The 18,830-nt window shown below is 41.1% G+C and overlaps 1 protein-coding gene across 10 annotated transcripts in view; it reads left to right on the top strand.

Moving 5' to 3' along the window:
- PDE4D (phosphodiesterase 4D) overlaps nucleotides 1-18,830 on the top strand; it is a 773,254-nt gene that overhangs the window by 567,323 nt on the left and 187,101 nt on the right. The window lies entirely within an intron of this gene.

Below are 18,830 nucleotides of genomic sequence, written 5' to 3'. Positions count from 1 at the left end.
GGAATGGGAGCTTGGGCTTAAATCTGAGTCACAGCCTGGACTTAGTATGCCATGTAGACCTATTCTGTAAGGCCTATTTTGACCCCTAGGTTCCACACACACACAACTTGCAGTCTGCTGAAAACTTACATAGCATACAGGATCTTTTTCCAAATTAGAATTTTCTTCAGAGTTTGGTGAAGCTGGGAATAGAACCTAGAGATGAAACTCTGATCCCACTGAAGTCAACGGGAGTTTTGCCATTAACCTCATTGAGGCTAGAACCTAGCAAATCTGTGTCTATAAAATAGGATGGTTACTACAAGTGTAACCTACTGTGTCAGTATGTTATGAGTCCTCCCCCCAGCTCTAGTGGCTGGTTCACCAGCCTACTGCCGCTGACTGTTAATGTGATAGTTCCTTTAGTTCAACTGGTAGAGGCCTGTGCTGCCATCCTAAAGTTTCTGTCTCAAACCATACTCATGATCCATTTGGGGCTTCACTACAAATGCACATTTAATTAGGTATTTTAAAAATACAATCTTGATTTCTTATTTACATTGTGTTATAAAAGTTACACAGATTTATAAAGCAAACTAGCCAGGTCGTCTTTACCAATATGTTTATGGGCCAAAGTCTGCTGCTGACGCTATCCCAGATTTAGTTCTGTGACATTTCCATCTTAGTTTGCAGAAGTATATTTTCTTTAATTGCCTTATTGGAAACTCTGGCTAAGCCATTGTGTGTTTTGGCCTCTGCTTTAAATGTCCCTCTCATCTTGTGGTACAAAGTTCCTAGTACCATCTGTACTGAATTCCACACTGTTAAAGTAAGAAACAAGATAGACTAGTTTAGTGTATGACAGTAGTGGCCATATAAGTTGGATGCCATTCATACTCCAGGCCGTCTGGGAAATCATACAAAGAAGTGGCTTAGACATTATTGCCTCAGGAACTGGTTTCCTGTCTAGTAAAAAAAGCAGCTTAGTGCTTTATTTGCTGGCATTTGGTTTTCAGGCTTTAAGGGTCATAGATTTGAGTTGGAAAAATGTCTTGAACTATTTGGGCCCCAGTGGTAGTGGTGGAGGACTTCATAAAATCTTAACATTTGCATCAACACAAATACTGCAGTCACTCAATAAAATTATGTTCACACTTCTGACTAAATTCCTCACTGCTTTGGCCAGGGTTTCCACACATGCTGTTTATGTTAATAGCATACCCATACCCCTTCCAAATTAAACTTGACATCCAGCTTTATAGGTCGAAGTTTCCATTAAGTCACTACTCATATTCACTGGCAGTACCATCATTCATCTTTGATGTGTAGACACTAATTATAATCACATTTTTGGCCGGGCAGGAATTTCACAGCTGTGAAGCAATCTATTATTCCTTTTGGAAAGTCCTGGAGATGAATAACTAGGAAATGACGTATTGTAAAATCATCACCACTTTTGATCTTGTCGCAAGCAGTTTTTCTTCCCAAAGTCATGACACCCTTCCCTGAAATCTATAAGCTGACCTTCATATGGTAATATTATTTCACTGACGACTGCATTATTGACATTGCATGGCTGCAACATTCTCATGGTAACTAGCTCTAGTAAATGACAATATTATATTTCATCCATTGATACAATTGGTATGGTATTGGTGTGGGTTTGATGTCAACATTTCCCCAAATTTAATTATTTTTGTCATAATTTGTTCTCAAGATATTTAGCCAAGTGTAGTACAGAGGTGCAGTGTGAAATTCAATTTGTCTAATTGTAGTAGTAGAAACCACAAATAACTAAAACCTGTAACTGTCCTAGCTCTAAGAGAGGAGAGAGGTTACTTGATCATTACCTGTTAGGTTCACTCCCTCTGGGGCACCTGGCATTGGCCACTGGTGGCAGACAGGATACTGGGCTGAATGAACTTTTGGTCTGACCCAATATGGCCATTCTTATGTTCTTAACAAGAATCTCTGTACAGAAACTTCCATGCTGCTTGGAGGAGCTGATTTTCTTGTAGCTCTCTGTTTAGTCTAATGTGTAGTATTTCTGATAAATTGCTCACTGTTCTATTTGGGCTCTCCTCCAAGTACGTTAAGGTGTATTTTTTTAAGTTAGAGTTCCCAAAATCCTTGTCATTTAGAAGTATAGTATGAGGAAAAAATTATTTCCCAGCCCAAAATGCCTTGCTGGAGGATATTATTGAGACTTTTTTTATATTAATAACAAAAGCAATTGCAGTTGTATTAACTAGGAAAACAAATATAAGACTTATCCATTGTCATGCTTCAAATGATATAGTATAGCTAGCTGTGCTTAAGAGGAAATTGCCCCTCTTTACCCATGCAATTTTACAAAATGATGTTACGTATCATTCTGCTTAATGGGACTACTTGTGCCCAAAGTTAGATATTGTATACAAGGTTATGCAGGATTGGGATCTGTGATTGTATCCCTCTCCCCCATCCTTTGTATGTTGCTTCACTTTCTAAGTGTAAAGCCTTCACAACAGGGGCTGTGATTTCCTAAGTCCTAAAAACAGTCTCTATCATATTGTGACAGGTTTCAGAGTGGTAGCTGTGTTAGTCTGTATCAGCAAAAACAATGAGAAGGACTTGTGGCACCTTAGAGACTAACAAATTTATTTGGGCATAAGCTTTCATGGGCTAAAACCCACTTATTAAGATGCACGGAGTGGAAAATGCAGTAGGAAGATAGATAGATAGATAGATAGATAGATATAGATATAGCAGTACATGGAAAGATGCGAGTTGTCTTACCCAGTGGGGGGGTCGAGACAAATCAATTAAAATGGGCTATTATCAACAGGATGAAAAATCACTTTTGTAGTGGTAATCAGGGTGGCTCATTTCAAACAAGAAGGTGTAAGTAACAGTAGGGGCAAATTAGCATGGGGAGATTTGGTTTTTTTAGTTCTTGAAGTGACTCATCCACTCCCAGGCTTTATTCAGGCCTAATCTGATGGTGTCCAGTTTGAAAATTAATTCCAGTTCTGCAGTTTCTCGTTGGAGTCTGTTTTTGAAGTTTTTTTGTTGAAGAATTGCCACTTTTAAGTCTGTTATTGAGTGTCCAGGGAGGTTGAAGTGTTCTCCGACTGGTTTTTGAATGTTATAATTCTTGACATCTGATTTGTGTCCATTTATTCTTTTACTTAGAGACAGTCCAGTTTAGCCAGAAGGGCATTGCTGGCACATGATGGCAATATCACATTGGTAGATGTACAGGTGAATGAGCCCTTGATGTTGTGACTGATGTGGTTAGGTCCTATGATGGTGTCCCTTGAATAGATATGTGGACAGAGTTGACAATGGGCTTTGTTGCAGGGATAGGTTCCTGGGTTAGTATTTTTGTTGTGTGGTGTGTAGTTGCTGGAGAGTATTTGCTTCAGGTTGCGGGGCTGTCTGTAAGCGAGGACTGGCCTGTCTCCCAAGGTCTGTGTTGCCAAAATAATGATAATGATGAATAACAACATCTGTTAATTCAAAGTTAATTTTCTAAACTGCTGTCAGACTTTATAGACAATTGTTTGAATTATTTGTAATTTGTATTATTAAATGTTAAATACAGTTCTTTCTTTTCAAGACCAACCTCAAATGTAGCGTTCAGTGAGGCAGAATAAAAGTAGTCATACTTACTGTTGGTTTGGCTTTACAAATGCTTGATATTTTTCAGGAGAATAAGGGCAGCTCTTTGTCAGAAAAGCCTAGCTTTATTTCAAACATAAAAAGAACAAGAGTATTTGTGGCACCTTAGAGATTAACAAATTTATTAGAGCATAAGCTTTTGTGGGTACAGCCCACTCCATCGGATGCATAGAATGGAACATATCTGCATGTATATATATATCTTCTTCCTATAAGTTGGAAGTTGCCATACAAACTGTGAGAGGCTAATTAGTTAAGATGAGCTATTATCAGCAGGACAAAAAAACTTTTGTAGTGATAATCAAGATGGCCCATTTAGACAGTTGACAAGAAGGTGTGAGGATACTTAACTTGAGGAAATAGATTCAATATGTGTAATGAGCAAGCCACTCCCAGCCTCTATTCAAACCCAAGTTAACGGTATCTAGTTTGCGTATTAATTCAAGCTCAGCAGTTTCTCATTGGAGTCTGTTTTTGAAGCTTTTCTGTTGCAAAATTGCCACCCTTAAACTTTTACTGAGTGGCTAGAGAGGTTGAAGTGTTCTCCTACTGGTTTTTGAATGTTATGATTCATGATGTCAGATTTGTGTCCATTTATTCTTTTGCGTAGAGACTGTCCGGTTTGGCCAGTGTACGTGGCAGAGGGGCATTGCTTGGTACATGATGGCATGTATCACATTGGTAGATGTGCAGGTGAATGAGCCCCTGATGATGTAGCTAATGTGATTAGGTCCTATGATGGTGTCACTTGAATAAATATGTGGACAGAGTTGGCATCGGGCTTTGTTGCAAGGATAGGTTCCTGGGTTAGTGTTTTTGTTGTGTGGTGTGTGGTTGCTAGAGAGTATTTGCTTCAGGTTGGGGGGCTGTCTGTAAGCGAGGACTGGTCTGTCTCCCAAGATCTGTGAGAGAGAGAGGGATCATTTTTCAGGATAGGTTGTAAATCTCTGATGATGCGCTGGAAAGGTTTTAGTTGGGGGCTGAAGGTGACAGCTAGTGGCGTTCTCTTATTTTCTTTGTTGGGCCTGTCCTGTAGTACTCTTCTGGCTCTGTCAATCTGTTTTTTCACTTCAGCAGGTGGGTATTGTAGTTTTAAGAATGCTTGATAGAGATCTTGTATGTGTTTGTCTCTGTCTGAGGGATTGGAGCAAATGCAGTTGTATCTTAGAGCTTGGCTGTAGACAATGGATCGTGTGGTGTGGTCTGGGTGAAAGCTGGAGGCATGCAGGTACGTATAGCAGTCAGTAGGTTTCCGGTACAGTGTGGTGTTTATGTGACCATTGCTTATTAGCACAGTAGTGTCCAGGAAATGGACTGCTTGTGTGGATTGGTCTAGGCTTAGGTTGATAATGGGATGGAAATTGTTGAAATCATGGTGGAATTCCTCAAGGGCTTCTTTTCCATGGGTCCAGATGATGAAGATGTCATCAGTGTAGCACAAGTAGAGTAGGGGTGTTAGGGGACGAGAGCTGAGGAAGCGTTGTCCTAAGTCAGCCATAAAAATGTTGGCATACTGTGGGGCCATGCGGGTACCCATAGCAGTGCCGCTGACTTGAAGGTATATATTGTCCCCAAATGTGAAACAGTTGAGGGTGAGGACAAAGTCACAAAGGTCAGCGACCTGGTTTGCCGTGACATTATCGGGGATACTGTTCCTGATAGCTTGTAGTCCATCTTTGTGTGGAATGTTGGTGTAGAGGGCTTCTACATCCGTAGTGGCCAGGAGGGTGTTTTCTGGAAGATCACCAATGGACTGTAGTTTCTTCAGGAAGTCAGTGGTGTCTCGAAGATAGCTGGGAGTGCTGGTAGCATAGAGCCTGAGGAGAGAATCCACATAGCGAGACAATCCTGCTGTCAGGGTGCCAATGCCAGAGATGATGGGGCGTCCAGGATTCCCAGGTTTATGGATCTTGGGAAGCAGATAGAATACACATGCCTAGAACCCCGACCAGGCTGCTACTCTGAAACTCTTCAAACAAAGTTCTTTATCATTGCTGTTTGTTCAAATTATATGGAATCTGGCAAAAGTGCTATGCTGATCTGAATGTATGAACAATCACAAAGATTATACTAGAACACAGTATTATTTTAAGATTCAAATAAAAAAATACTGTTTTTTATTTCAGTGTCTCAAATGTCAGTGAATGTTTAGATTTTAATAATTGAAAAAAATAATTAAATGTGCAGCCACTTTCTCTTTCTATTTGAAATACTGCCTAAGGAATTTTAATTAGATTCCTAAACAAAAACTTACATGTCTCAAAGATTTCTTATAGTAATTCCTTCAATTGTACAACTCTGTGAAGATGAAGTAAACATATACTTATTTTTATTTCTGTCACATAAACATGTGTGTCCACTTTAGGCTGTAACCATCATTTGCTAGCAAAAAATTACATTAAAATATCACATTTGCTGCTTTTTGTTTGATCAGCAGCGCTATAAAAAAGATATTTGACTAAACAAGAAGGAGTTCTCGTTTATATTGACAGTTTGAGACAAATTCCAAAGAAAAAAACATACCCTGTAAGTCTTATGCATGATTGCTTATTTGGCTCTCCTTTTCAGTTGTTATATTTTGTGTCAAGCATTGCCTGGCTCTAGCCTTTCTGGGCAATACTACATTTTGAGGTGAAGGCCAGGTCAAATTGTTGCCAGCATAACTATGTCAGGCAGGTTTCTGAGGTGTGTTTTGCAACCAAAGTAGCTGTGCCAACAAAAGCCCCAAGTGTAGATGCAGTTGTACTGCCAAAGCTGTGGTCTTGTCAGTACATATTATTTCACTCGGTTGGGGCTGGAGTAAATTATCCTGGTAAAAGCAATTTTTGCCAGTGTAAGCTGCATCCAGAGTGGAGCACTTTGCCAGGATAGTATACTGGCATAGCTATACCAGCAAAGCCTTCCAAGTACAGGCCAGACCACAAATGCCAAATACAGTATCTCAGCTAGAGCTTTGCATTCTAGACACAATTAAGTTTGGTATGCTGGAGACAGATAATTGCTACATTTTAGTATTTTTTTACTTGTAAAACAAATTCACTTAATTTTTCCCCTTAATATTGATTTTCCATACTTGACAGGAAAAACAGTAATGTAGCAGTATATAGAGCTGGTCTAAGCAAGGGAAAACAGTTTTATGAAAAAATTGAGTCATTTTTGATCTGAAGCAGAATGATTTTGCACTTTTTCATTTTTTAATGGAATTTATTTGACAAATGTTAGTGTGAATTTTCTTTTCTTTGTTTTTTTTCCCCTCCCTTCCTTTTTACCACTGAATGCAATAGACTCGATGTCCAGAAGTTGGGGGGGTTTTACCCACTTTTTCATTGTTGTCTTTTTCCTTTTGACCACTGTACTTTTGCCAAAGCTGAGGAAGATTTAAAAAGTTAGAGAGAGAGAGAAAAAAAGCCAGTCTCTGCATTCTGCATTTTGCTGTATTCTGTCACAAAAAAAAATCAAAAACAAAAATTGGGTGTCAGAGAAATTATAAGCTTCTTGTCAAAGTTTCAGTTTTTAAAAATAGTACCTAGCTCTTATATACTGCTTTTCAACAGCAGGTCTCACAGCACTTTGCAAAGGAGACAGATATCATTACCCACATTTACAGATGAGGAAACAGAGGCACAGAGGCAAACTAACTTGCCCAAAGTTACCCCGCAGGCCAGTATCAGAGCCAGAAATAGAACCCAGGTCTTAGTCCAGTGCTCTAGCCACTAAGGCATTTTTTTGTTTTTTATTTGAATTAAAAATTTTTGCTCTACAAGTGTATATGTTAATATACTATTGTCCCTTACTCAGTTGCACAGCGTCCCGCTACTGGCTAACCCATCGGGGTTACTTTTTTATCTCATTGTTCAGAAGCTAGAGGTTTTGGTCATGAATTTTATTACAATACCATGTGCTAAGAGTGGCTGGTGTTTGCACACACATATGGCTTTGATGATGGTGTGTGGTTAGAGATGACCTCAGTGCCTGTGCATATGTGTCCACATGTGATAGGCTTACAAAGATTTCAGAGATGTAGGTTGAGCTTTGCTAACATTACTATTAGATTACAATTTGCAAAAGTGCAGATTCCACAGGCAATACTCCAGAGGAATGAAGTAACCAGGTCTCAGTGCAAGTAAGTTCTCAACAAACCTTGTTCCCAGATCAGCAGAATTATCCGGTCATTGTTTTACTATACTCACTTGTCCTGGACGTTGGCATTTCTCCATATGCATCTGTCGGACTGAGCATTTTGTAACTTTTCCAGGGTAATACAGTTAGCTCCGTGGGAGGCAAGTAATGGTTGATGAATCAACACAGGAGCAATCCACCGATCAGCCTCTCAACCCTGCTCTTAGGACATGTCTACACTTGCCATTTAAAGCGCAAAAAGTCCCTTTTTTGCACAAAAACTGTGGGAGCGTCTACACTTGCCAATAACTTTTTGCAGTGAAACTCAAAGTTTCACCACAAACAGAAAACCAGCTCCACAAGAGGTGTACAGCTCTTACTGGTGATGCTTTTGCAGTAATGTGCAAGTGAAGACACGTTCTTCCTGTTTACACAGCTTTTAGCGTCCGGAGGATATCCCACAGTGCCTAGGTGACCGCTCTGGCCAGCAGCTCTGCTGCTCTGATGCCAAGTAAACAGACATCTGCCCCTCCCACTTTAAAGCCCTGGGAACTTTGAAACTCCCCTTCCTGTTTTCTTGGCAAGTGCTCACTTATCATCTGGCCAGGTGACAATGGCTGCTTCACGGAGCAAATGATCCCTTCTTGGAGCAATGATGAGCTACTGGAGCTGATCCGTGTTTGGGGAGAGGAGACTGTGCAGGGACCCAGGATGCCCTGCGATCACACCGCCCTTCCCACAAGACCTATCCTCAAAACGGAGAGAGCTTCACTGTGGGATTGCTGCCCTCAGTGCATTGCTCTCATCGAAGTGCTGCAAATGTGAACACAATCTGATGCCTGTGGAAGTAAATGAGACCACAAACCAGCGCTTTTCTTTTACTGATTCTCCATCACCATTGAAACTGACAGTACAAAAACTCTGCAAGTGTAGACATAGCCTTAATCCCTTGCTGTACACAAGAGCAATGGCTTTCATCCTGTGGTCTGCGGACCCCAAGGGTTTGTAGACTATGTGTAAGATTTCCAAAGGGGTCCGCACCTCCATTCGAAATTTTGTAGGCGTCCGCAAATGAAAAAAGGCTGAAAACCACTGTACTAGAGCACAAGTTTCCCATGGAGCTGGACTGAGCTCCGCACATCCTGTTTACCCTGTGCAGTGGGATGGGAGAGCCTGAATTTGTGCTTGTTTGTTGATAGTTGTGTGTGGGCATATTTTTCTGAATGTGTTGTAATGTTTAGTAAAACAGTCAGATATCAGTTCAATAGGAAGGGGTTCATGCTCTTGATCAAAGGAATAACTTTTTTCCTAGATGATGATGTTCTCGGTTGCTTTTGGTTCCTGGATCACTGTCCATTACAATATAATGTATTTGTTTGGTTCCTATTTCACTCCAGACCATTACATTTATTGCTGCTCAAATTCTATTTTTAACAAGACGCTTTGACTTTTAAACTTCAATTTTCTTAATCCCTGACTATGTACAGCCCAATTGGCACAAGTAACCAACTAATGTGAGATATGTTTGAAAGTTTTAAATCACATTTACAAGAAATGTGCTAGCATTCTCTCAGGAACTCTTCTAAATAAGGACCATGAAATGGTAGCTGTGTAGCTCTGCATTTCTCAATGGAGGAAAGATCATTTCTTTGACAAGACGTAGTCTGTTTTGCCATTGGCGTAAGAGAACTGTAACACCTAGTGCTCTGTTTTATCTCATCTCAAGTTCATCTTGGACTGGCTCTTGAAAACGTGCCTATTTGTGCTGCTTTATGTCGTTTAGCAAATTAAGGCTGGTGAGTGCTTGTGGTAACTTTGCACTAATTGTGTTCTTTCTTTTGATAGTTAAAGAACTACATTTTGAGTTTTTCCTCTCAGCAAGTCTGACGTCTTTGACAGCAAAACGAGTGCAAATTGTAGTTACTTTGTTTAATAGTTAATAGAATTCTTATAATCTACATGGAAACAGAATTTAAATTAAAATCTGTTTAAATTATGGTTGCAGTTAAACTTTCTGAAAGAAAATATGTTCCACATTATCTTTGAGGCCTTTTAGATGCTCAGTCAATCAAATTTATATTACAGAGTAGAATGCAGTAATGATGAAGTGTGTATACTAACCACTAAAATGTAAATTTCCAACATTGCAGTTCCAGTCTGAGCTCCTGTGGGGGTTCATCAGTCACTCCACTGAATAAAATAACAGTATGCTTATCAAATAAACCTGCAGGAAAAAAATCAGAAAAATGTTTTGTGGATGTTTAATAAAAAAAAATAATCTCAGTGGATCAGGGGCGGTGCCAGTCTCTTCCTGGTGTGGGGATTGAGGTGGGCTAGACAGAATACTGGGGGGTTGGGCGGTTCCGCTATACATCTTGTGGGCACACATACTTACTTATTTTTTTAACAATATGCACTTAAATGTGTGTTTTATCTATGTCATCCTGAAAAGGAGAATAAATATATATATGGCCAGGTCAGTGTTAAACTTCATCTATGGCAGCTCATTGGTGCAGCATTTATTCACAGAAAACCAATTGGAAAAAACCCAAAGCCAATAAATAAATAAACTAACAATACGAATAATGTTAACAATGGTAATAAACAAATGAAAACTTCTGGAAAAAATACTGGTTAAATAATACTATTAGCTAATTACTTTAAACTGGAGAACGTACTGTATTATATTTTAAAATTAGCCATTTGCACATGCAAAGAAAACAAAACAACACATACACACTGCTGTTTAAAGTAGAATAAACAACAACTGACCAAAACTAAGTACACTTGTTCCCCTAGCCAGTTGAGCCCGTCTTTTCATTGTCAAATCAAATACATACAATCTGAAAATTCTAAACATTTTTAAAGCTGTTTTGGGGGGGTGGCGAGAGAGTGGTTTCACTCTTCCTGTGTCTGTTGTGCACCCACATGAGCCACAGTCTTTGTTAAAGTAACAAAAGCAATTCGACTCTTAACTAAATGAACTGCCAGTTAATACAAAAATACCCAAAAAAGCACAAAATAAATAAAACGCTGCCAATAAAGCCCCAAAACAGCATTTGACAGGTAGCAAAAATCAAGATGTAAATACCAGTTATTTTTTAACATACAGTATGGGACGAGTGGTTTTCAAGGTTTTCACTAAACCAGTGAAAAACTGACATACATTATGAAACAAATAACTGCATGTACAAAGACTGAGCTACTATTCATCACAGATGAGACATATCACTTAAGGACAATCTGTCTGTTGTGATTTGCAGCAAAAGAATCAATGACATCATCAGGGCCGGCCTTAGGGGGGGTGACATGGGTGACTGCCTAGGGTGCCATGGTCAGAAGGGTGCCAGGGTCAACTCCCCCCTCCCCACACACACACAGCCAGCCCAAGGCCCCTTTGACCAATGAGCACTGGGCCCGGAGCTGGGGAGGGGCTAGGGTTGCCAACTTTCTAACTGCACAAAGCCGAACACCCTTGCCCTGCTCCCTGTCCTGCCCCTCTCCCGAGACCCTGATCTTTCTGTGAGGCCATGCCCCCCCACTCCCTCTGTCGCTTGCTCTCCCCATCCCTCACTCAGTTTCACTGGGCTCGGGCAGGGGGTTGGGGTGTGGGAGGGGGTGAGTGCTCCAGCTGGGGGTGTGGATTCTGGGGTGGGGCAGAGGGTTGGGTGTGGGAGGGGGTGAGGGCTCAGGGTTGGGGCTGGGGATGAAGGGGTGTGGGAGAGGGTGCAGGCTCTGGCTGGAGGTGTGGACTCTGGGGTGGGGCCAAGGATGAGGGGCTTGGATGCAGGAGTGGGCTCAGGGCTGGGGTAGGGGGTTGGAGTGTGGGATGGGGTACGAGGTGCGGGCTACGGGATGGAGCCCTCGATCTGCTGGCAATGCCCCTACTTATACACCCCAAAATGTTGTTAGCCTTCTTGGCAACAAGAGCACACTGTTGACTCATATCCAGCTTCTCATCCACTGTAACCCCTAGGTCCTTTTCTGCAGAACTGCTGTTTAACCATTCGGTCCCTAGTCTGTAGCGGTGCGTGGGATTCTTCCGTCCTAAGTGCAGGACTCTGCACCTGTCCTTGTTGAACCTCATCAGATTTTTTTTGGCCCAATCCTCTAATTTGTCTAGGGCCCTCTGTATCCTATCCCTACCCTCCAGCGTATCTACCTCTCCTCCCAGTTTAGTGTCATTTGCAAATTTGCTGAAGGTGCAATCCACACCATCCTCCAGAACCCTTCTGTTCTCCAGATCAGCTATGATGACAGGCCTGTCTGCTCTTCTTAGTCTGGTGTTCCCAATCACAAATACCTGACTTTTCCTGGTGTTGGTGAAATTGTGCGGCCTTATTCCTTCTGTTCTTTCTGGTTGCAAGTCTCCTTTTATTTTGTTCTCACTTGCAAGCTTCTGCGAGTCATCCTGTATCATCCAGGGGCTCCAAACTCTGGCTATCTCCATTGACTCTTCCCCTCTTCTTATAAGATTAGCACATCTTCTCTTCCACCTTGCCCTCCCACCTTGTGTTACTGCCTGCCATGTCCCTTCATTTTCCAACTCAGCAAACCTGTTCCTCCATTCTGTTTCTCCTTTGCTAAGCGCCAATCTTTGCCTCTGCCTTGTTCTCATAGTCACAAGCTTCCACTAGCCATTTACCTCATCCAGCAGTCTGCCTTTACAGTTTCCAGTCCAGCTTGCATCTGCAAGTCTTGAGATTTCCCTTCAGCCGCCTCTCCCTTCCCTCTATTATCCGCTCAAATCCCCTTCAAAAACTCATCCGTAGTTTCCAGTTGCATCTCCAAACCTTGGATCTTATCTTCCATCAGATCTATCAGGCAACACGTCATACAAATGGCTTTCAGATACCTTCTCCAAAATAATGTACACCCCACAGCTTCCACAGCAGTGTCTTCACTGTCTCTTCCATTCTTCAGAACTCTACTACTGCTGCTTCTGTAGCTGTCATAGCCTTCCCTCCTAAGCTCCTGTCAAATAATAATAAAACCCCACAAACACAGAAACCAAAACCAGAACACCACACACACACACTCCCCTTTACAAACTCCTGGCTACTGGCCCCATGCCTGCAGCTCAGCTCCTGGACCCGCACCCAGGGTCCCAGGCTGCCAGCCCTCACCCAGAGTCCCGGCTGCTGGCCTCACCCCTAGGGTTCCATACCCACCCGCAGCTGTGGCCCCAGCCTCAGCCCTCTTATCCCTGTCCACATCCCCACCCCTCCTGGAGCCATGCCCTTGCTCCTTGTCTTGGCTCCAGGGGATGGGGTTGGACAGGGGTAAGAGGGGGGCACGTGATAAAAAGCTTGGGGACCACTGCTCTAGACAAAAGAGAATGGTGAGACCAGTGGAGGAGGACTTTAGGAAGTATGGCTGAGATGATATTGAGAAGTGTGCCCTCCATTTGTCGTAAGGGTTGCACTCTAGAGGTGCTTCTGGACTTCTTGACTATTATTATTATTGTTAGTGACTATTATTGCTTATTACCTGACCAGGACATTGTTAGAGTTTTTGTCTGATTACAAGTCCTGGCACAGTTATCTATGTCTTTTGTGATTTCTAGACATGTTTATTCTTGCAGTGCTCTGCTCTTGAGATTACCTTTGAAGATCTTTCAGGAGTTTCTGTTTCTGCAGCATGTGACCATCCATAGCAGAGTTAGCCCTGAGGAACATATTAAACTGATTCTCAGAAGTTTCATTACATGTCTCATTACAATCAATGACACATTTTCTTCTTCTGTTTGGAGTCTGGGTTCGGAAAAACCTATCCATGCCATTTTGGGTTGGTTTGCTGAATCATTGAAGTGGAAATTCAAACCAACAAGTAAATAGTGGGCTTGAGTTCTACAATATAGTATGGTAAGTGAAAAATTCAAATTTGGATCATAGCTTTCTTGTTAATGTTGCTTTATTTTCAAAAACTTTTGCTGTAGGGAAAGTACAAAATATTTACGTGGGTCACAAACAGTGATTTTTGTTTCAAACATGGGGAGATGGATTAATATTTCATACTGAAGTTTCAATGCAGATTTTTCTCTGGTGTTTGCCCATTCATCTCCATCTAACCTTACTTCTTACTAGTAAAGAGGAAAGAAATCCAAAGAAAACAAATAAAAAACTAGACATTGGTGCACCTGAGTCCCTGGACATGTATCTGTGTAAAGAAATTGTGTTGAAGAATCGTCACTGAAGAGTTTGCATCTACGCAAGAGTTCAGTTCAGATCAGATTAGAAGTGATGATGTGACTCAATTGAAGAACTTCTCAGGGTTTGTTTTTCTGAGAATGTGGGTTAACCTATTTAAAATCTGATGTCCAGCTGGGAATCAGTGGGGACATGTAATTGTTGAAGATTTGTTTCTTTCTGATGAACAGGAGAACATTCAAGAATTTGACCTTTATTACTGAGCATTGCTGAGTGACCTTTGGGTACCTATTTTCAGGTCACAAAGGTCAATCAAAATCCACATGTAAATCAGCTTTTTGGCTCAGAAATTTTAATATTAAGGTTATTGATAAAAAAAATTAAGAAAAGACTAAAGAAAAGTAATTGTTGTATTCTGTACTGTATTTGTCCGACCCTCTAATTTATTTACCCAGTTTGTTCAAAAATCAGTACTTTCACAAAGGAATCATATTTTAATAATTCTGTGGTAATTTAAACACGTTTTGGGACAGGTATAGGGAGCCTCAATTTTATTGATTTGCTCCTCATGCAACTTCGTTGAAATCAATGAATTTGCATAGTGTGCAAATCAAGGCAGAACTTTTCCTAGGCAACTTAAATACTTCACTAAAAACCCACTCTTACTAACTGTCAGTTTCTGTTTTTATTAAAAGACAAGCTTCCATTCTTCCTTTCATGTCCTCCCACCCTACTTTGTATGACTGGGATTTGGACGTTGCCTCTGGGGATGTTAATTTTATGACTTTGTGAGATGACTTTTAATGATATGGTATCACATGAGTCTCTATTTGTGATTTGAATAACTGGGTTATTGTATTTGGCATGATTTCGACATCATCTGAACTGGCATAGCCTCTGAAATAATTAGCATCTAAAGACAGCAAGTCAATGGCTGTAATAACTAAGAACAAGATGGTGATAAATCCCTTATCTGGTTGTGACACACACAAAACCTCAGCACACACATTTTTTGCAGCCCACACAAGGTCTGATCACAATAGCAGTTCCCTGGTGCTGGAACTGTTCACCACTTCCTCCTCTGGTGAGCCAGCTGTTCAAAAATGAATGGAGAAAAGGAGAGTCCCCTTCCTCCCCTGGCTCCATACATTGGCCTACAGAGCAGGGCCTGTGCACCAGAAAATGCCACCGGTACACACTGTGCACTCTCTCCACCCTCAGGCACGCTGGGGAACTCCCGGAGACATTGTTGGCTACATTCTCAGCCCCATAGCACAAGGCAGTCAGAGGCTGCCCATAACCTCTCTGCTGAGGACAGACACTCGTAGTGTGGAGAAGTCCCCCGTAGGTGTAGAGTTAGGGCTAGTCTACACTAGAAAGGCTACAGCAGCACAGCTGCATAGCATCTGGTGAAGATTCTGTGTGCCGATGGCATAATAAAACCACCTCCGCAAGAGGCGGCAGCTATGTCAGTGCGAAATGCTCTCCGGCCAACATATTGCTGTCCACACTGGCAGTTAGGTCTGTGTAATTTACATCACTCAGGTAGGGTTGCCAACCCTCCAGGATTGGCCTGGAGTCTCCAAGAATCAAATCGATCTCCTGGTGACTATTGAAAGCAACCCAGGAGATTTTAATAGGATATTTTAAGAAAATGACATTATGTCATGTTGGGAAAAAAAAAAAAAAACTCCCGGAATAGCTTCAATCAGAGCTGGCAACTCTACACTCAGGGGAGTGGCTGATTCACTCCCGATAGCAACATAAATTACACCGACATAACCTGTAGTGTAGACGAGCCCTCAAGGATGTTGGCTCATACATCTCCCACCCCACAGCTGCAATGGAGGTGAGGTTGGAGGAAAGGAAGGAGGAGTGCCTGGACCATCATACATTTTACCAGGTGCACTTTACGGTAGTGCCTGGAGTCGAGTCAGGAATCAGGGAGCTTGTAAACAGCATTCTCACCCTCTGCTGAGTCTGGCAGAAGCTGGATGAAATAAAGAAACAGGCCCTATGTTTTTGAATTCCAAATAGTCATTTTGAGCTGTTTATAACTTTTTGCAGTCTCATACATTTTTGGTTGAAATGTGGCCGGTTTGTTCTAAGCCAGGGAGCTAATTATTGTGGAAAGCTTGAGTGAAAGTTGTTCCTCCATTTTCAAGAACCAAAATACAGATTTCCCATTACGTAAACATTTTTGAACAGCTCTAACCTGTCAGTGGTAACACCTTGAAATTTGGCAGGGGGATTGGTCTGTAGGACATGGCTGTGTGGTAGAAATGGGTTGTGGTTTATAAAACGTCTAAGAGTTTAAAGTGTTCTTTGCATATTCACACTGCATTTTGTAATGCAATCCTAGGCCACAGTTCTGCCTGTTTGTTGCTTAGGAAAGTTTGTAGGCAAAGCTGTGTCTTTTTCTGTCATTACTGAAAGTGCTCAGGGACCAGGGCCATTTCCTTACAAATGAGAGAGGTGTGCATGGATGGCCACAAGAGCTCCTCCTGACTGGTTGCACATATTGCACAATAGAGTATTCTTATGCTGTCTAGCAAATAGCTGAATATGGTGGAATTCTTTTTTTTTTTAAATTAGGAAATTCTATACAAAGCAAACAAAACTACATTGAAAGAACATTAAGGCTGTTAACTATATTACACAACAGTAAGGAAATGACAAAGCTAAGGTTGCTTCTTCCCTTTTGTGTGTATGTATTTTGATACAATGTTTTATTAGCTAAGCACATATTGTTTTTTGCCAAGGGCCCCTGCCTCATTCTCTATGCATATTGGAGAGAGAAGGAGAGAGGCTTGTATACTAAATTGGTCTGGTGTCCAGAAAAAACTTGTCCTCATTCAGCGCAGAAGCTGTATTGTGTTGTGAATGAGACAGTGTTTTTCCATCAAAAGGGAAAAACTCAATGAGCTGGTACCCGGCAAGTCTAGGTCTGTTTCTGCCTCTGCCACAGACTCCTTATGTGACTTTGAACAAATTATTTAATCTTACTGAGTATCACCTGGTGTAATAATACTTCCCACCTTGATGGGGCATTGTGAGTATCAATACATTAATGTTTGGGAGGTACACAGTTACCCTGTGAATGTACACTGTACAAAGGTATATAGGTTGTATTTAGTCCATTTTGAGTGCAGTGTTTGGATGGTATGCAATGAATGAGACATGGGGGCATCTTTTGAATGGTGAAGAAATAGTGAGCATGCTGTTATTCACTGAGCATTATGTACATGGAATGAAGAAGGGTTCTGTGAAAAGAAATTGTATGTGATCTCGTCATTAAAAGATTTTTCAAAATCCCTGCATATGCATGGCAGAATTAATGTTGGTATTTCCTAGCTTTGGGGTGTTTCTCTTTGGAACCTTAAAGTTCTTTTAATATAGGTATGTTTGGTATATCGTGCTTTATGTGCTAGATTCTGCAGTCCAATATAGCCACTTTGCATTGCGTAAGTGGTGCAAAATGGCCTTAAACGGGCCAAAGAAGGCCAGTAGAGAATTTCCCCTGTACAGGGGAACTTTCTGCCAGTGAGAAGATGGCAGAGGCTGCTCTTCCACCTCCTTTGCCAGTCTTTCCCCTCTCCCCCCAATTTATAAAGTGTGTGGGGGAGTATTCTGGGGATGTGGTGTGAGCAGAATAGGGAGGGTATGTGGATGAGCAGAGTTCCATACGTCCATTTCTTCATTTGAGTAAGATGCATCCGATGAAGTGAGCTGTAGCTCACAAAAGCTTATGCTCAAATAAATTTGTTAGCCTCTAAGGTGCCACAAGTACTCCTTTTCTTTTTGTGGATATAGACTAACACGGCTGCTACTCTGAAACCGAGAAAGAATAGTGTTTACAACTGCTCCTGGCAACTTAAACTTACTTCAAGGCTGGAGGATGAGGATCAAGGAGCCACTACTGGCTCACTGCAGTTTCTACTTGGGTAGGATAGTAAATCTGCCCAATAATGAATTTTAAACTATAATATATTAGAAATATATATATAAAATGAAATGACAAATTATCTTGTGCATGAAAGTCCTAAATAAATTTGCTCATTATGGCTGTCTATCCACTTGGCAGTGATGTGGCCAGTCATACTAATTCATGCAAATAAGAAATGTGCTTCACCCAGAGAATCAATATATTTTCTTTTCAGATTAACAAACTCTTTTGTTTACAGTCATGCACACATAGTAGTTTAGTGTTTTGTGCCTGAAAGTTTTTTTAGTATATCTTGTATTCCTCAGGAACTAGCAAGGTCTACAGAACATTTGTAAGTGCTCCAGTGTTACTGAAATTTTTTTAGTATGTCAGCATTTTTTAATTTCTCAAGCATCATTATCTCCCGCAATCTGTATCTGACTTATTTTCCATTAATGCACCATCAATCAACTTTTTTTCATAAAAAACCTACGTGAGAGAGTCATTTGGGGCTCTTCAGCACAAGCTCCAAGTGCCTGCCTGATTCATTTGAAGCTGATTCCTTTTTTGACTTTTTACACCCATCTAGTGGATACAGCACAGTATAACAATGTTAAACTCCAAACACTTCCAAAGTCACAAAACTCCTCAGCCTCATGCATACTAGTGGATGTCCAGAAATATAGATTATGGGTCCCCTCATGTCAGGAATGATTGCATGCAATTCTGCTGATTCTAGCCTACATGATTTTAAATTTAAAACTTTTAAAAACATAAACCTTTGCCTCAGTGGAGGGCAAAATCATTTGCTTCAAAGCACCAGAAATCCACACTGGGAGAAATAAGCTTTGTAAGTGAAAAATTCATACCTGATTCCCCCAAAAGGGTGATCGACCAACCAAAAAAAAACCAAAACAAAAAAACCCCCAAAGAAACCTGAACTATCCTATGAAATTAACTGATGAATTCCATGGTCAAGGAAACCTGTACAAAAG

This window comes from Lepidochelys kempii, chromosome 5, assembly GCF_965140285.1.
Source record: "Lepidochelys kempii isolate rLepKem1 chromosome 5, rLepKem1.hap1, whole genome shotgun sequence".
Classification (NCBI taxonomy): Eukaryota; Metazoa; Chordata; order Testudines; family Cheloniidae; genus Lepidochelys; species Lepidochelys kempii.
The sequence above is the reverse complement of the archived record's forward strand: the minus strand, read 5'-3'. Positions and strand labels throughout refer to the sequence as shown.